The sequence below is a fragment of the Miniopterus schreibersii genome (genome assembly GCF_964146895.1).
Source record: "Miniopterus schreibersii genome assembly, chromosome: 13".
Lineage (NCBI taxonomy): Eukaryota > Metazoa > Chordata > Mammalia > Chiroptera > Miniopteridae > Miniopterus > Miniopterus schreibersii.
This window is the reverse complement of record NC_138113.1, coordinates 42,816,575-42,836,002: the sequence shown is the minus strand read 5'-3', so window position 1 is coordinate 42,836,002 and position 19,428 is coordinate 42,816,575. Positions and strand designations below refer to the sequence as shown.

General features: G+C 42.2%; 1 protein-coding gene across 1 annotated transcript in view; it reads left to right on the top strand.

Annotated features, from left to right (window-relative positions):
• The first annotated feature begins 3,034 nt into the window (after positions 1 to 3,034).
• EVA1A (eva-1 homolog A, regulator of programmed cell death) overlaps positions 3,035 to 19,428 on the top strand; it is a 78,643-nt gene continuing 62,249 nt past the window's right edge. Inside the window, exon 1 of the mRNA XM_081157020.1 lies at positions 3,035 to 3,208. The gene's annotated coding sequence lies outside the window, so the exon portion shown is untranslated. The remainder of the gene's footprint in view (positions 3,209 to 19,428) is intronic.

Sequence of the window (19,428 nt, the reverse complement as noted above, 5' to 3'; positions counted from 1 at the left end):
CACAGGTTACCTCAGGGCTCAGGAATGAGAGGGGGTGATTTTTAACTTCTTGTTGCTATATCTTTGGCTCTTTTGGTTATTATAAGAATCATGGTTTTGCTTTTTTTAATGAAAAGCAATTGGATAAAGATAATTTTAAAAGGGAATCAAAATGATAAAGTGCCTGAAACATGTCTGTGACTCATTGGGCCCCCAGGATAAAGTCCACTCTCTTTAATGGACTTATAAGGTCCCTGGGGTCTGGGGTTCAAATACAGCAACAGACTCTCTTCCCTTTGTTCTATCCTTTCCCCTTTGTTCCCCAGCTGTGACCAGGACCATTCTTGATAACTCTCTGCCTTCACCACATACCTGGACCTTTCTTCCCATGGGAATTCCCGAGACTGCGCAAAATACCTGCCCACCAATTCCTATAGCATCTTGTGCCTGTGCCCCTGGTGGCATTGCTGGCCTTCCCTGTAACTGCCTGTTTACTTAGTTTTATTCCCCTCTGGACAGTAAATACTATGAGAGCAGGAGCTGTGTTCCTCATGGGGGCCCCACTGCCTTGCCCAGCTCATTGTAGATGCTAAACACAAGACGTTCTTGTTGAAAGAACAGAGAAAAGAGGGCTGGGATGAATGGATGCCAAGTGTTGGAGGTACAGAGCAGAAAACAGCCCGTGCCCTCAACATTGTGTGGTGGACAGACAGGCCTGTAAACAGTCCAGTTATAACCCAAGAAGATAAGTACCCTTGTAGGACAGAGGAAACATAAGCTGCCCGAAATTGCCCGGGGAAACACTGGAAGTTTTCACAACTGAGAAAACATTGAATCAGAGATTTGAAGAATGAATCGCCGTTTACCAGGAAAACAAGAGGATGGATGTTTCTGGCACAGGGCCCAGCCCCTGCCAGGGCGCTGAGGCATGAAAGAGCATGACATTATTCTGGAAACCTCAACAAACCTTGCGAGAGCAAGGGTAGGGAAAGGAGCAAAGGAAGGATGGTAAACGGAGGCTGTTGTAACGGAGCCAAATCACTCGTGAAGTTCCCTGCGGGCTATGCCCATGTGTTTAGAGTTTACAGGTGGTTTTCAGTGGGGGTGTGACATGAGGGGTTTTAGCTCACGGGGGCAGAATGTGAAGGCTGGGGGTAGGCTGGAGGTAGGAGATGATATCAGATGGAGAGAGATTGGCCAAGGTGGTTACTACAGTCTCCTACTGAAAAAGTTATCTGGGCTGAAAGGTAGAAAATGACAAACTCGATTTGGGCCACGTTGAGTGTCTTTATTTCCTGGGGCTGCTAAATTCCACAAAATGAATGGCTCGAACAACAGAAATGTATTCTCTCACAGTTCTCGAGGCTGGAAGTCCAAAATCAAGGCGTCAGGAGGGCCCTGCTCCCTCTGACACCTGTAGGGGAGAGTCCCTCTTTCCTTGCGTTTTCCTACCTTCAGCGGTGGCTGTCAGTCCTTGGCCTTCCTTGGCTTAAAGCTGTATCACTCTAATCATTCCCTCTGTCATCACATGACCTTCTCCCTGGGTGTCTCTGTCTTCAGATGGCATTTTTCTCTTTTTGTAAGAACACAGACAATAGTGTGCTGAAGGCCTAGGGTGGGGAAAGTGGGGAGGAAAGAGGGGTAAGTGCGGGGTAGAAGGGGTCATTGGGAAAGAAAGAGGACATCTGTAATACTTTCAACAATAAAAATAATTTAAAAAAAAATAATAACACCAGTCATAATGGATTAGGACCCACCCCAAAGATTTCATCTTAACTTGATTATATCTGCAAATTTCCAAATAAGGTCACATTCACAGGTACTAGGGGTAGGACTTCAACACATCTTTTGAGGAGGGCACAATTTAACCCATTACATCGAGTTTGAAGAGCCATGAGACCTTGAGTGGAGACATCCAGGAGGCCTCTGGATAGATGTGATGAAGGCTCAAGGGTAAGGCCTCAGTTGCATCTTTAGCTAGAATCTGCCAGCAATATCTAGAATCTCCAACAGCATGGAGTGATCACAGCAAGCAGGTGAGCAGACTAAGAAGAGAAACCTTGGGGAAGGTCCTGGTTAAGATGCTGCAAAGGGTAGAGGACCCCATGCAGGAGGTGGCTGAGAAGGAAGGGCCGGGGGGGGGGGTGTCTGGGAGGGGCTCCAAGGGCAGGGCCATGACCGAGCTGGCCAGCATCCATCCTTTGCTAAGAGCCGACTGGTGCCCGCTGGAGCACCAGACCGTGTTTCCTGTTGCCTGGCTCTTTCATGTCTGAATGTCTCCCCCATATGCTACATGGCTTTTCTTCCCTGCTCAGGAAGCACTGGAGCCCTGCAGCCATGTCCTGAAGGAGTCAGCAGGGATATTACAAGATGTTGTTGGGGCAGCCGCCTCCCTAAACCCAGCAGCACAGTACAGCATTGACGCGGCGAACAAGGCCAGCTTGTTTGTGTTTTGCATCTCTTCAGAAATGAGCTGGCAGTTCTGCAATAACATTGAGGAATTACACTTTACTGCTTCACCAAAATATTCCCGCATGGTCATAAAAGTGTTGTCCAGACTGTGTACAGTCTTTCCCCTTCAGTCAGCCCCCTACCCTCACCCCTAACAGAGGCTGCCAAGCAAGCTTTCAGGCATCAGAAAAAGTTGCAGATTCTAGAATGTGAGACTGAAGGTCAGGGCAGACCAGAATGGCTCAGCCATGGGACTCTGCAAGCAGTGCCTTTCAGATATGGTAGAACCAGAGAAAGTGCTCTCCATGAGGGCAGGGGCCTGGGCTGCTTTGTTCATTGCTGTGGCCCCAGCATCTGGCAGGCTCATGGGGGACACTCGACAAAGGCTCTGGGTGGCTGAGGAGGTGAGGCCTTCATCCACACTGGGATCAATCAATGACTGGCCAGTGATGCTCGGCTAATGCGGGACTCCCACTCTGGTGCTGGCTGAGTAGGCGCGAGATGCTTGCAGCAGCCACGTTTCCTCCGCCCCTGTGGGGAGGCCAGTGGTCAGTGACCACGCCTACTGTAGTATGCCCTGGGTCTCACACTGCTTACTCCAGCAAGATCCATCTTCACCGGGTCTGGAATATACACAACAAACAATGCCCAGAGTGACTATTGCATTATGACAATAAAAATACTGGCTAAGATTTATCAAGTGCCTGCTGTGGATCAAGTTCTGTGCGAAGTGCTTTATATGCTGTATCACAACTGACTCTTGCAACCACTCAGTGAGGTAGGTGCTATTTATATCACCATTTAAAAACAGAAAAATGAAATTTAAAATGATGAAGTCATTTTACCCAAGTTCTCACAGCTAGAATGTAGTGTTGAGAGTGTTTGAACCCAGACTGTCTGGAAATAGAGCCCATTCACTGAAGCCCTTCATTGTACTCCTGAGCTTTGCCAATCTTGTGTTGAAATTTCTTGTCCATTCATTGCATGTATTGCTTATGAATTATTGCCCAAGAGATCGGGTAAGAATGATGTGGATGGTTAGGACAGCTGCTGTCAGGTTCTGGGAATTGGGATATGACTTTGGCTTTGGAGAGAAAAATAGTGAGTTTAGTGGGAAATGCAGAGGAGCCTGGGTGCCCAGGGTCATCCCTAGCCCATGAGCTATGCATGTCTGTCGGGCTGAGTTTAGCTGTCACCACATGCAGGCCTACAAAGAGCAAGGACTCACAGACTGGGCTTCTTTGTCAATTAGCAAATTATGCATCAGAGCCTGTGATTCATTCATAGCCTGAGGGGACTGGCAGGGCCTTCAGAGATAATCCAATTTCACTCTTTGATTTCACAGGTGAGAAGCCCGAGGCCCAAAGGGCAGAGCAAGGACTATGGCTGATTAAAAATGGCTGCAAATTCTTTGATACACCTCCCATTGAGAGTGAGAGCTCTCTTTTCTTGAATATGGGCAGGCTCTATAGCTACCTAGCTAATAGAGAGCTGCCTGAGTGGCACTGTGCCCATTTCTGGACTCATGTCTTAAGAGACTGGCAGCTTCCACTTTCTGCTCTGTGAACATGGATTCTTAGAACCCATACGCCATGCCATGAGGAAGCCCAAGTAGCCCCATAAAGACACACAGGAGAGGAATTGGGGTTCCTGGTCAATGCCCCTGCTGACAGTATTTTGTGGCCATCCTGGATATGGTACCTCCAGGTCCAGTCAAGTGTCCCTTGCTGGAGACACTTGGGACAAGAATAGCCATCTACAGGCCCTGCCCCAAATGTAAATTTATGAGTGAATGAAATGCTTGTTGTTATTTTAAGCCACTAACTTTTGGCATGGTTTGCTATGCAGCAACAGATAATCAGAACAAGGCCCAAGTAGCAGGTGTTACGGCCCTCAGCCACTGTTTCTTTCTCTTTAGTGCCCTGGTGCTCAGTGGCCCCCATTGTCACCCAGGTCATTCACCAGTCTCAATGTCTGTGAAATTGGAAAGGCTGGTGCATTGCCTTGCACGAAGACTGCTGAACTGAATGTCTTGGGTAAAAGTCACCAATCCTAATAATTATGAGAATCCCTGGAGCCCCAGGGTGAAGTATATAGATTCTTGAAGCTCATTTCAGCCTTATATTGAATTAGATTCCTTAGGACCGAGACCCAGACATTTCTAGTTTTTAAAGCTTCCCAGATGGTCTTAATAATCAGCCAGCTTGGAAACCATTGCCCATAAATTGTTTGTGAGCAATTGGGAGAAATATCCCAGCATCACCTACATAAATAAATTAATTATCCTAATCTGGACATTACTAAAAATTTTTCTATTTATGTTAAGATTCCTAGGCAGGATGAATTATTTCTACTCCCTGATTAAGCCAACCTGAAGCTCCAAGTTCTTAGCATACTTGCCCTTCATTTAACTTGCTGTTGGCCTGACATCCTCAGTGTAGATGTCTTTGATACCCCTGCACCAGCTAATGTGATAGTCATTATTTTTGTTTGCTAAATATTTATGTTTCTCTTCTTGGCACATAATTGAATTATATTTCCTGGCCCCTGTGATTGAGTGTGACCATATAAATAACTCTGATCAATGAGAAGAAGTGATGTGTGTCACATCTGGGCCAGAGCATTTTAGTACAAATGCAAGACTCTCCTAACCTTATCGTCTCTCTTTCCATCTGCCTTGCGAGTAGAGATGTTCCAGATGGTGGCTGTTCTATGAGCATGGGCTCTTGAATGACAATGATGTATAGGGCCTCCTTGCTGACCTACAACAGACATGCGATATTAACAAGAAGGAAATTTTTATTGTTTGAAGCCACTGAAATTTGGGGGAATGTTTGTTATTGTATCATAATCTAGCCGAATCTAACTGATATAGCCAGCGAGGGCAAGCTTATCACTATGAAGCCTCTCCTCTCTCTTCTGTGTCTACTGGGAAGGAGTAAACCTCCCAACTAATTTGAATTTTTATGTTTTTCCACTTTGAAGGCTTATTAATCACAAAGTTCTATTCCTGTTCTTGCATGAAAGAACACTTTGCTCCCCGTTAGACTGGTCAGGGACCTATCAGTATTCTCAGAACAGCCAGTAAGTGTTGAGAACGTGGTATTATCGGTTGAAAGGCAATGGCTTTTGTTTGCCTATCCCATAGGACTCTGATAATTATGAATAGTGGGGCATAAAGTAAGTTGAAGAAAATTCAACTGAAATGTACAAAACACTTTGTGAAATATTATCTTTCTAAAGGCTGTCTCACAAGGCATGTTTCTGATTTTTCTGAAAAGCCAGTGGTGAAATGAGTGTGGGTTGTCTGCACTCAGCAAAGGTGAACTCTATGCGAAAACGTTGTTTTCAGAGGCCGTTTCCCCTTCATTTTGCAGTAGAGAGGTTAAGAGTCCTGGTATTCAAAGACAGGCAGTGCCGTGTTGTCTCCTGAGCCGGCATGTGATGCTCTGTCTCTGCAGCTGTGCCTTATCATTGGTTATTATTCTTTTTCTTAAGACGAGAACATAAATTGAGTGGTTGCTTTCTTTTATCTTGTTTGCAAAAATAGTCACCAATGCTTTTTGGAATCCTGGGTGGTGGGTTTTCTTTATCATCTAACAAATCATTAAGTGTCTCTCTCTACTTGATCTATATTGAATTTGGTTTCTGAATTTAGAAGCTTTAACCTTTTATTCAAGTAACATGTGTATATATTCTGTTAATAATAATTGAAATATTGCAAATAATGTTGAAATCGCTCCTTGCCACCTCCCATTTCCCATTCTCCTCCCCAGGGGAAAGTATTGTTATCAATCATATGTGTATCCCTTCAAATTTTTATGCACATATTTACATGTGTATATGTACCTGTAAAATCATACAATATTTTTGTTTTAACTTTTTTACATACATGGAATTAATTGTATGTACTGCCCACAAATCGCTTTCCTCACTTGATAACATATCTTATGGAGTTTTCCATATAAGTGTAAATACAGAAATTTCACTGTTTTCTATAATATGGATGTGTCATAGCATGTTTAATCATTTCCCTATTTGAAAACAGTAAGGTTATTTCCAAGATTTATTATTACAAACAGTACAGCCACAAATATTGTTATATATGTAACTTTGTGCACATGTCAATGTTTCTCTTGAGCTGACACAGAAAAATGGAATGGCTTTGTCAGAAGAAGATCTGGAACTTTCATTTAATAGATACACCTCAATCTCCTTCCAAGTGGCTGGATCATGACATAAGAGCAGCCACTTCCCCTTATTTTTGCCATCATTTTATATTAAGAAATTTTTACCTCAAAGGTGAAATCAATGTTTCATTTTTACTTGCATTTCTCCAATTAATAGTGAGATTAGACAGTTTTTATATTTTTATTTGTACAGATTACTTCTTTAGGCTCTTTTCTCATTTCCTATTGGATTGTTTCTTTTTTCTTACTGATTTATTTGATCTCTTTATATATTCTGCAACTCATCCTTTATCTGTCATAGTCATTGCAGTTACTTTCTAAGCATGTCTCTTTTAACTTGCTTTGTGGTTGTTTTTTCTGATTGCCTCATTACCTCTGTTTTCCATTGGTCAAGTTCTTCTATTCCCTGAGTTTGGTGCCTCTTTTTAATAGTGCTAACTTTCCTCAAATCTTTAATGATTTGTGATTGTGAGTAATTTCTTGTATTTGTTTTCCCACGTTAGTTGCTCTGCATGCATTACCTGCCTGCTGGCCTGCGTAGCGTAGGGTGAGAGATGGGAGAGGGCCATTGCATGCTGCTGTGTGCTGGTGTGCTGGTGTGCTGGTGTGCACAGTGAGCCTCGGGAGGAGCAGATTGCCACTAGGTGTGTCACTGTGATAATCAGGCTCTCAGGCAGGGGAGCCCCCTCATACTTGCAGGGGGCGATAGGTTGCCCAAGGCGAGTGTGCTTCTCTCTCCAAGCACACATGCTCATGGCTCATCTCTAAGCACAGCTTTGTTGTTTGCTGCCAGATCCAAGTGGATCAATCCAGGTAAAAGATGAGAAGGTGGGGGACAGGAAGGGTTCCACGCACCTGGTGGTTCTCACTGCGGAACCTCAGGTAATAACCCTGTTAGCGAGTCCAGGGCCCCTCTTTCTCTACCCTCCCTGTGGGCTGTACCCTGTCTTTGTTTCACCTTTTGTAGCTGCTCTCTCCTGTGTGCATCTGGTTGTGGTTTCCTTCTTTAGTCCATTCCTATCTGTGTTCCATGTTTTAGTGATTTCCCACCCCCACCCCCAATTTCTGGTCCACTGAGGGAACATCTTCTTGTTTTCCAGAGAAGATTCTCTTTTCTAAGAATTCGGAGTGAAGGAGAGGTTGCTGTGAGATCTATCAGCCGTCTTGAGCCCAAAGATCGGAAGTCATCCCTCCTGGTCTCTGTGACACTACTCAGCTGGTGCTTCTGGAGAATTAAATGCTTCTCTTGAGCAATAGAGAAGGAAGGAAAGTTAGAGGGTTTGCTTCACTAATGTAAATATGCTCATCTAGCCATAGTTGTGCTAACTATTTATACATGCTAAAGAGGGTAAATAGGTGGAAGGAACCCAGACAGCATAAAAAAATCTATCTTCAAGTTGATCTCTGCCAGTTTTGTCTGTGGGAATCTCCCCAAAGGCCCTATCCTGATTTTTGAGCTGCAGGTCTCAGTTGTGTTTGAATATAATTTACATATTCATATCCCAGTCAAATTTCAAGTTGCAACACATCTATAGCCCTTACTCGCTAATAGGTCCCCTGGGAACAAAACTGTCCTCTAACAAACCTGGCTGCATGAGGTGAAAACAAACTGGCTATAAATCTCACAGAACAGCCTTGGCTTGTGGCTTGTGGCTTGTGGTTCAGGGGCAATATTTTTGTGAGTTGCTCATGCCCATGACAAATGTGTGCCCTTGAAACTTGTCCTTGAATAGGCCTTGCCGCAGGTGGGTAGGGAAAAGCCTGCTGGTGGGCCTTGGCAAGCAGTCCTAAATTTCTTTCTATGACTGCCCCCCCCCCCATGAGAATGAGAAAAGATAGAGAAGACAGACTCTGAATCTCAGTGAATTTCTGTTTTATTTGATCCTGGGATGACTCCTCCTGGGTTTGGCCCCTCCCCACTAATACACACAATACCTTGGATAAATTTAGTTCACATGTCACAGATGGGCCCCTAGAGTTAAAAGCGGAACTGGCATCTACATTTATGTCAACAGAGAAGGTGAGTGACCCCAGCCAGCTTCTTTTAATCTTCTATCAGGAAATTTTCTCTATGAAGATTTTCTTACCTAATGAGAAAGAGTGAGGTTGAATTTTCTTCAGGACTATCCCTTGAGAGATACTTGAATTAGTTGAAGCAGAGATTAAAATTTATTTTATTTAACGTCATCAGAAGAGCTTCACTGAATTTTGTTCTCAGATCAAGACTTTTGGGATATAAATATACCCCGAGAGATCCATTTATCAGGCCTTCAGTGGCTCAGAGAATTTTACATCCTTGGTGAAATGACAGGAAGTTTGAATACATTAACTTTGAAACTGCAGGAGGAAAAAGTCTGAACCTCCAATTTATGGAAGGAAGTGAAGGTACTCAGATGAAAACTGGACATATTTTCCTTTATCAAACTACCCTGAGTTCAGAGGGAATACAAATTTGTGGAAATTGTAAATATTCATGGAAATGAATTCAAAATATTATAAAAGAGTCCCAGGTTTTTTAGTGCATTAGAATCATTCCTTAAGTTTCTGTAGCTGCTCTAGGAATGGAAAGTTTAGGATATTCAGAACTACAAAATATCAGCTCTTACAGTGTGACTTTTGGGGTTAAAAGTGTTTTGTATCCACCGGGAAGAAGTCATAATTCTGAAGTTTTGGAGACAGGGATATGCCTAGTAGACTAAACTATGACTATATCCCATAAATTTGATAACAACTAAGCCTGTTGATACCGGTTCTACAATTAACAGGGAAAAGAACTGAACTGAGACCAGTAACAGGCATAGAAATGTTTTAGAGAAGCAACATTTATTAAAATGTGTTTTTAAAATTTTATTTGTTATTAGAGCTAAAAAGCCCATATTTCTGACTTGCAAACAGACTATCAGTAGAACTTACACAGAGTCCACACACACACACACACACACACACACACACACACACACACACACACACGGTTCAGCACAGGAAAAATGAAATGCCTCGCTGGATGGGGTGCCTTTGGAGGGTTACTGACTCCTGGCTGGTGTCCGCCACAGTGAGTCTTCGTAAATACCTGAGGATGACCAAGATGGGCACAGGTGCTGGCATCGTTTGTCAGACTACTTTTCCTCGTGTCGATGAGACGATGCTCTTTTTCATCTTTGCGCGGGAGATTCTGTTTTCATCAGTAGGGGACCCTCATGGAAAGATGACTGGCTCATCCAGCCACGTCTCTCTGTGATACATGCAATCCCTGTATACTTTGTGTTTGGTGTTTCGCCTGCGGAATCTCAGCTCCCTGAGCTGGATTTTCTCTGCTCTGTCTGTGACGGTTGCATGAAGCATTTCTGGTAATGAGACTGAAACCTTTGTTCTGGATAAATGCCATCCTTAAGTATACGTTTTGCAGCTTGGATTATTGCCACACTTATTTTATGAACATTTGTCTGCACTAAGATGTAATTTGGGTTTTTTGTCCAAGGTCTGTGACAGATTCTAATCCCTCCCCCTCTGGCTTTGTTTTTTGTCTTTATGTATGGGACACTCCCCAGCAGTTGAAATATCTTTGGCACACTCTTCAATCTTGATGCCTTTCTTGCCTCTAAGCCCTTCGCAACTGCTTAGAAGCATGGAGACAGTTTTTTCCCTGCCAGCTCTAATGGATTAAGCCATAGTTCATGTTCTTTGAAAAAAAATCCTTATGAGTTACTTTATGCTGTGCAATCTTCAGACTTTTATTCTCAGCCCTTTAACATTCTATAGTTAGGCAAAGCCTGGGGGAGAGAAGAGAGAGATAGACCTCTAAAATGTTTACATAATGAAACTAGCTCACATCTTTTTATGGGTTTCTTTGATTATGAAAGTAATATACACATACCCACCAGATAAAGCAAGAAAATAGAGACAAAGACAAAGAACCCAACAGCCAGAGAAAACATGTATTAGTCTTGAGTGTCTTTTTTTCCTTAATCTTTTTTTCTATTTGCTTAAATTGCATAATCGCTTAATAGCAGCTAGGGTTACAACTCAGATTTGTATCCAGCTTTTAAATTTCATATTCCATCATAAACACTTCCTCATGTTAATATCAACTTCATAAACATTTGTAATTGCTTCAAGACATTAAATCATAGAGCTGTGGCATAATTTAACAACTCCTATATTGTGGAACACTTTGTTTCTAAAATTTCATGAGTGTGCCCAATGATGTAATGATTTTCTTTGTGCATATGGCCTTTAAAAATTATTTTCCTAGGCTGCTAGTTTACTGCCTAGAATGACCCAAAACTTCAGAGGAAGTCTTACCAACACAAACGCCAAGGAGTTAAACAAGGAAAGGAGAAAAACAAGGAAATCTGAATAAACATTTACATAGCCCTGGTATATTTAACAAAACAAAGATAATGGATGCAGGTGCCCTGACTGACTCAAGTAGAGACTTTTTCCCCAGGGCCCCCAGGGTTTTCCGATGCCTCCCTTCTGTTCCAGGATGCAATGAGGGATGCTCTATTGCCTTTGAGGGTAGACTTTTAGAACACGGTGACAGTCGTGTGCTCAGAAAGGAAGCTGAGCGGTGTGTTTTCTGGGTGGTTGCGTAGCGAAGGGCGCCTTCCCCTTACCCTGACTCATACCTGACAGCCTGGCTCTGTGGGTGGGACTCTTGAGTCACAGCTTCCCTCCTGTTTCCCTCCTTGACATGTTTGACTCTAAGGATCATGTTCCTTAGACATTTCTTTTCTTCGGCCTAATCGTTCTGAGTGCCCTGGGTTCTCCTTCTACGATCCTGCTCCTTGTGTGATCCAACCTCTGGCATGATGACACCTGGCCAGGCTGCCCGGGAGCGTCGCTGGGGGTCGGCCGCCTGGACCTGGGTCACCGCTCGGGAGTCTCACCGCCCCCAAGGGCGCCGGGATTTCCACGGCCACCTCCGGCACGTGGCCCTCCCGCACTGCCCGCCGCTGCCCTGCCTCCTTCAGGGCTGCGTCTCTTCGTTGGCGCCCGCTGCATGTCTGTTCAAGTAACACGTGAACGCCAAATGAAAGTCGATAGTAACATGAGGAGCTGCTTAGGGTGGACTGTGACTCTGAATATTCTTTATTCAAAGAAGCAAAGTGTGTGGGTTGTTTATCCCATCTGAACCCATGCATTCTCAAGGGGGTGGTTAGTGAAAAAAATCTCTACCTTACAATGGTCCGTGGCTCTGCAAAGCTTGGCCTTACTGAACAAAATCTTATTTCTTAGTCTTTAACTTCTCTCAAGGAGAAATTAAATCGGATTAAAGTGTTTTCCTAAGGGGAGGTGATAATAAAAGATACACAGTTATCATCAACAAAACACAGGTTGTCCAAATCTTAAAAAGATAATTTTAATTCTTTGGAAGCTTAAATGTGTAAATATTTTACTATGAATTGATCCAAACCATCAGTAAACAATAAATATATTAAACAAGGCAGCACCTCGGTTATAAACACCTTGGCTATCCTCAAGATTGACGGACTTAGTGGCTTAGAACAATTATTCACAGATCAAAGATTCTTCTTCATACATGATATTGTTTTGAGTTTAAAAACATGATATAATGAAAGACTCTGCTAAATGTTTTAATAAAATAAAGACAGATTAGAGTTAATAGTATTTCCTTGGTCAATCAATTTAATAACCAAAATTAAGTGAAATCAATCTGAAACAACAGTTAACAAATCTTGCCCAGTCCCTAATTCTCATTGCATTATCTCTAAAGCTTATAAACCGTCATCATTATTATCATCACCATCATCATCATCACTTTTTTTTTTATTCTCACCTGAGGATAGGTTTATTGATTTAGAGAGAGAGAAAAAGAGAGAGAGATATATGGATGTGAGAGAGGAACATCTCTTGGTTGCCTCCCCCAATATCTGACCCTGGATATAACCCGCAGCCTAGGTCTGCGCCCTGACCGGGAACTGAATCTGCAACCTTTTGGTGTACAGGACCATGCTCCAACCAACTGAGCCACATGTCCAGGGCCATCGTCACAACGTTTTATTGAGTAACTGGTATGTACAGTTTCATTGTAAATACCTTACATTCATCACCACTTTTAATCGTCACAAAAAATCTTGTGAGGTATGTATTAATATCCTCATTTTACAGACTAGAAAAATGAGGCTCAGGAATGTTAAGTAAATTTTCAAGGTCGTATTTCTCTTAAAAGGTGGAGCTGGCCTTCAAGACTTGCCTTATTCCAAAACTCGTGTGAACATTGCCTCTCATCCATACTTTTTCTTTTTTTTTAAGTCACTAATATGCTCTAGACTCTATATGATTGGTATAATCCCTAAGATCCACTTTATTCCCTGTTTGAAAATTTGTATATTGTTTTATTAGCCTCTACTCTGATTTCTTGAGAACTAGTGACTACTTCCTTGGTCATACTCTGCATGTTCCTTCAGCAAACCGGCAGGGTATGGATTTGGGCCCGGACAATTAACTTCACTTAACTGGAGCCAGCTTACCACTGACAGTACAATTAGGGTTAGAATTTAGTAGAGAGTTTGGAACCATGCATACTAGGTAATGAATTCCCTTTGGGGCTCAGCATTTACTGAACAGAACAAATGAACTTACAAACAAACAAACAAACAGAAAACCTCCCTCCTCTCCTTACTGATCTCGACTCAGAGAATTCTGCCAGGTGAACGCGTGCTCTAGTTTCAGAGTTAGTATTGCTACAAATTTGGCTCTCTCCTACATGCAACCCTGGTCAGGTTTTCCTAAGTTTTGCCCATGGGTTGACCTGGTCGTTATCAGCATGTGAGGTAGGTAGGCTCTGGGAACAAGAAGACTCCTTTAAGGCAGCTCAAGCTGACAGCTTGGTGGCATTCAACATGGCTTTTCAGGATATGGCCCCCCGCTGAGCAATCTGGGCCACCAACTCCATCATGGCTGTTTTCTCTTAAAACTGGGGTTTCTAGGTGAGCCCAGCCTCAGTGTTTAGTGCTATTCTGTTTTACTCTCAGTGAATCTTAAAACAGAAAATCATTAAAACATTTTTCTGGATTCACATGCTCTGATAGAAAGGTCAGCCTCTCTTTGATTTTTTTTTAATTGGTGAAAAAATACAAAAGAAGTATAGAAAAGAAACACCAATGTACCCAACTTCAAAAATAAATAAATGCCAACATTTTTTCATATTTGCTTTAGTTTCTTTAAAAAAAATAATAAAACATCACAAAAAGTTTGACTCTACTTTGCTCACTTCTCCAATTCCATTTACACTCCTTCCCTTCTCAGAAGCAAGAACTATCACGAATCTGTCATATAAAAGCATAAATACATATATATTCACAAAGAATACATAGTTGATATTGTAGAATCTACATAAATGGTATCATATGGTACATAATGTTATGGGACTTTTTCCACTCAATATTATGTTGTTAAAATTTATTTGTGTTGATATATAAAATATACAGTTCCGTCATTTATATTGTGCTATAGTATATCATATGTATATGCCAATACTAGTTTTCCTTATAGTGGACATTTGGGATATTTCCAATATTTTGTGATTACAGACAGAGCTTCCTTCTAGAGCATAGGTTCAGAATTTCATCTGAGGTATGAACCTAGAGTTGGAATTGCTTTCCCCCCCCCAATTGTTATGAAACAGGTCTCCAAAGTAGTTGAACTAAATTATGCTTATATTTGCAGTGTTTGACAGTTCCTATTTTCCTTTATCCTAGTCAACAGGAATATGTCAGACTTTCAGTTTTTGTCCTATTGAGAAATGTTAAATGGAAGTCCAGTGTTGCTTTGTTTTATTTTCCTGTTACTAGCATTTTCATATACTAATTATCCATTTATGTTCTTCTTCTGTGAATATAAAAAAGGAACACTTGTCCTCTCAATAAAATGCCTTTATTGTACTGAAGCTTTACTTTAAATTTAGTCATATTAATCAAGCCTTTATGATTTCTACTCTTTGTATCTTGTTTAGGAGTTCCTTTTCCCTTTTCAAGGTCATATAGATACTGTTTTTTTCCCCCAATCAATTTGGAATTTATTTTTTGAGTGGTGTGAGATGGAGATCCAATGACATTTATGGTATTTTTCAGCTATGGACATTTCCATATGGAAATTACATTGCCTCAGTTCTACTTATTGAATAGTCTGTCTTTCCCCCAGTGATTTACAATGTTTCATCTACTTTGTACCAAGGACTCATATTTGGGTCTATTTCTGGGCTTTTTACCCTATACCAATGATCTATTTATCCATATCTGGGCTGTTATTATCTTACTATCTTACTTATTATATTACTTTATATTGTCTATTTTCCTCTCTTATAAGAACATTAATCCCATTATGGGGACTTCACCCTCATGGTCTCATCTAAATCTAGTTACCTCCTAATGGTTCTACCTCCTAATAATATCATATAGGGATTAGGGATCCGACACATGAATTTTGTGGGGACACAAGCATTCAGTCCATAACATCCCTAAAGAAGCAGAATTCTAACCCTGTCTGCCCATTTCTTGATCTATATGTTCATGGCTTCAGCCCCTGTTCATTACTATCTCATCACAGAAATGTTTATCTTGTTTGTGAGCATGTTTTACCTTACTTAAAAACTTTTTAGCCCTAGTCAGTGTGGCTCAGTTGGTTGAGCATTGTACCATGCACCTAGGGGTTGCTGGCTCGATTCCCAGTCAGGGCACCTGCCCAGGGTTTGGGGCTTGATCACTGGGGGGGGGTGAACAGGAGGCAGCTGATGGATGTACCACTCTCACATTGATGTTTCACTCTCCCTCTCCCCTCCTCTCTCTCCAAAAATCAATTTAAAAAATCTTAAAAAAATTTTTTTAAGCTGTTTATTACAATCTTTGGAGCATAAGAGTGAATTGCTAGCCAAAATACATAGTATTATACGTGTTTCATTGACTGAAAACTCCCCAAAGCCTGGGAGGGATTATCTATTGTCAGCTCAGCGTTACCACCACAGACTCCCTACAGCATTAAAAAGAGAAGCCAAGAGTAACATTTCCCAGAATCCCCTTCTCTCTATGATCCAAGGGTAGTGTCAGTCAGTAAGAGGTATTTGCATCAGATTAGAAGGCAGATGTATAGAAGGAACCACACTCTCTGTAAACAGATTTGAGGTTCTCAGCAGCTCCAGGGTACCCTAGTGAATGACCCTCTTTGGTACTGTAGGCAGCTGAGGTAGCTAGGGGCAGCCTTTAGAGAATCTCTCACTTCAGCATTGCTGGCTGAGATGGATGGTTGAAATTTCTCAAAGTTTTCTGATATTTGAAGCAGCTTTCAAGTAAGCTCTTCAGAACCCCTTATGATGGCTGTACAAGCTGAGATCATCCCAAATGGCCTTCTTGACCTTTGCTCCTAGTCCTGCAAACAGATGCGAATGCCTCAAATATCCTTTTTTTAAAGCCTTTAAAACTTGGAGTTGATTGAGGAATGAGGTAGCCAGCCCTCACTATGCCCCCTGCCCTGCCCTGCCATGCCCTGCCCCCACCAATGAGTACTTTCTCCTGGTATTCATGACTTTGTGGGGTCCCTTCCCAGACTTAGTCAGGACAGCCCTGTGTAATCCATAGAATAAGGTGGAAGGGTGCTGTGTGACTCCCTAAGCTAGCTCATAAAAGGCATTGTGGCTTCTGCCTTGACCTTTTGAAAGAAATGCTCTGTCTTGACCTTTTGAAAGAAATGCTCTGGGGGAATCCAGTTTTCAAGACATGAGGACATTTAAACAGCCCTCTGGAGAGGCCTACCTAATGAGGAACTGAGGCCTCCCACCAACAACTAGCACCAACTTGCCAGTGGCATGGGTGAACTGCCTTAGAGATGACCCTCCAGTTCCAGGAAATTCTTCAGATGACTTAAACTCTAGTCAACCCCCTGAGATACTCCAAGCTAGAATTTCCCAGTTGAGCCACTTCTAAATTCTTGGCCATAGAAACCATAACAGATAATAAATGATTATTGCTATACACTACTACATTTTTTTGAAGGGGCGGGTTATTATGCAGAAATAGATAATACAGTAGCTTCTATTCTCCCACCAAACCCCCATTAAAAACTTTTTGGTCTTGCCCTAGCTGGTGTGGCACAGTGGTTGGAGCATTGGCCCACTCACTGAAGGGTCTTGGGTTTGATTCCGGTCCAGGGCATGTACCTTGGTTTCGGGTTGGTTCCCCGCTCCCAGTTGAGGTGCGTGCAGGGAAGTGACCAGTCGATGTGTCTCTCTCTCTTTCTCTCTCTTCTTTTTTTTAATTTTTTTTTTATATCTTTATTGATTTCAGAGAGAGGAAAGGAGAGGGAGAGACAGAAACATCAATGATGAGAGAGTCATTGATTGACCCCACAACCCAGGCATGTGCCCTGACTGGGAATCGAACCCCGATAGACTGGATCCTAGGTAGAGGCTCAACCGCTGAGCCACGCCCGGCCGGGCTCTCTCTCTCTTTCTCTCTCTTTCCCCCTCCCTCCTTCCCTTCTCTGAAAAGTAATGGAAAAAATATCTTCAGGTGAGGATTAACAAAAGAAACAAAACAAAACAAAAACCATTTTCATTCTTAGACTTTTCAAATTGTGTTATGTACCTACACAGTCACTGAACAAAGGGAGTTAGACCCATTGCCATTTTCTTGCCTGGAATTATTTGACAAGCCCAGGCAGCTTGTGTTTTTCAAACTGGTTGCCAATTTCCAGCTGGAAGAGTTGCTTCTATCTCCCAAGATTATCAGCATGCTTATTCTGATAATAAGCATTGCTTATCCTCTTTGAAGAAAGAAGATGACAAGTTTGAGAGTGGCCAGAAAGTAATAGGTTGAGTCCCATCTCTACTATTTTCCGGCTGTATTATCTTGAGCAAATTTCTAAAACTTTCTAAATTTTAGTTTTCTTGACTATTAAATATGAATAATAAATAGTACCTACCACACAGGTTTATAAGCAAGTTAAATTAAAAAAAAATATATATATCTTTATTGATTTCAGAGAGAGGAAAGGAGGAGAGAGAGAGAGAGAGGAAAAGAGGAGAGAGAGAGAAACATCAATGATGAGAGCCATTGATTAGCTGCCTTCTGCATGCCCCCTACTAGGGATCAAGCTTCCCAAAATGGGCATGTGCCCTGACCGGGAATCGAACCGAGATCTCCGGGATCCTAGGTCAAAGCTTAACCGCTGAGCCACATTCATCCTGGCAGGCAGAGTAAAATTTTAAAATATGTTAAAAACTTACAATGCAGCCCTGGCCAGTGTTGCTGAAAGGTCACAGGTTCAATTCCTGGCTAGGGTACATACCTGGGTTGTGGGTTTGGTGACAGGTTGGGGTGCATATGAGTGAGACATAGATGTCTCTCTCTCTCTTTCTCTCTCTCTCTCTAATCAATAAACATACCCTTGGGTTAGGATTAAAAACAACAACTTACAACACAGCGTTTGGCATACAGTTATCATTTATTAATGGTTTCTGTCACGGTGATAATGATGATGACGACAATCATGATGATGGCAATGATGGCAAAATGTAGACTTTGGTGTTTGGCATTCAAGGCCGCCCACAAGTTCCTTTCTGCCTCAATTATCTATTGTTGTATAACTTATCACTCCCAAAATTTGTATCTAAGAGCAGGACCACTTAATTATCTCTTACGATTCTGTGGGTTGACTGGGATCAGTTGGTTGAACTTCTGCTCCATATGGTATCAACTGCAGTTATCTGGGGGCTTGACTGGGTTGGACTATGCAAGATGACTCGTTCACATGGCTGCTCTTAATACTGCCTGTTGGCTGGAGCTCAGCTGGGGCTTGATCAAAGGGCCTACACATGGCTTCTACATATGGCTTGGGCTTCTCACAGCATGGTAGCTGGATTCAAAGACGCAAAGTCTCAAGAGCAAAATTTCCAAGAAGCAAGAAGTGAAAGTTACTGATTCTCTTGAAAGCTAGGTCTAAAACTGGCACAGTATTATTTTTGCTATGTTCTATTTGTTAATGAGTCATGGAACCAGCCCAGATTCAAGGATGGGGGAAGTAAAGTCTACCTCTTGATAGGGATAGTGACAAAGAATTTGCCATTGTCTTTAAATCTACCACATTCCCCAATTTCCTTTCCAAATATTTCCCAAATGATCACTAAGGGGATCCTATGAAACAAAGTGAGTCTATTAGCTTTTTTAAAACATGTCTGGTTGTCCCAACTCCCTCCATAAAGCTTTCCCTTCCAACCCCTGGGACTGACTGTCAACACTGGCCATTGATCAGTGCCTCCTGTGCAGTTTTATTTATGACAACACATGTACCTGATACTTGACACTTTCCAGACTTGATTCCTTATTTTGTATGTAGTTTCCCACTGAGTGGGTTTTATATGTCTTGGCTTTCCCCATAAGCCTGGTACAGGCCTTACCGTTAATCAGTGCTTAGTGTTTTCTGCCTTGAATAACATACTGTGGGAGGCAGTGGTGGAAGGGAACTGGCATTAACTGAACGCAGAGTCAGGCAAAATGCTGTTTACATGCATCATTTCATATTTTCATGACCATCCTATAAGTGTTCTCATTCCCACCTGGTAGATAAGGAAACCGAGTACTTAACTTGCCTGACTTCACAACTAGTAAGTGGAGGAACCAAACCTATATGCAGGTCTGTTTGGTGCCAAGGCCCTTAGCTTTCATTGGTATTGCCCCCCTGAAACTCCTGTGAAACAAAGCTGTCTGGGAAAGGAAGGGAAACCTGTCTCACTGTGGACTGTGGTTTCTGGAGCATTTGAACCATAAACTCCCCATGGAGAGGGCATGCTCAC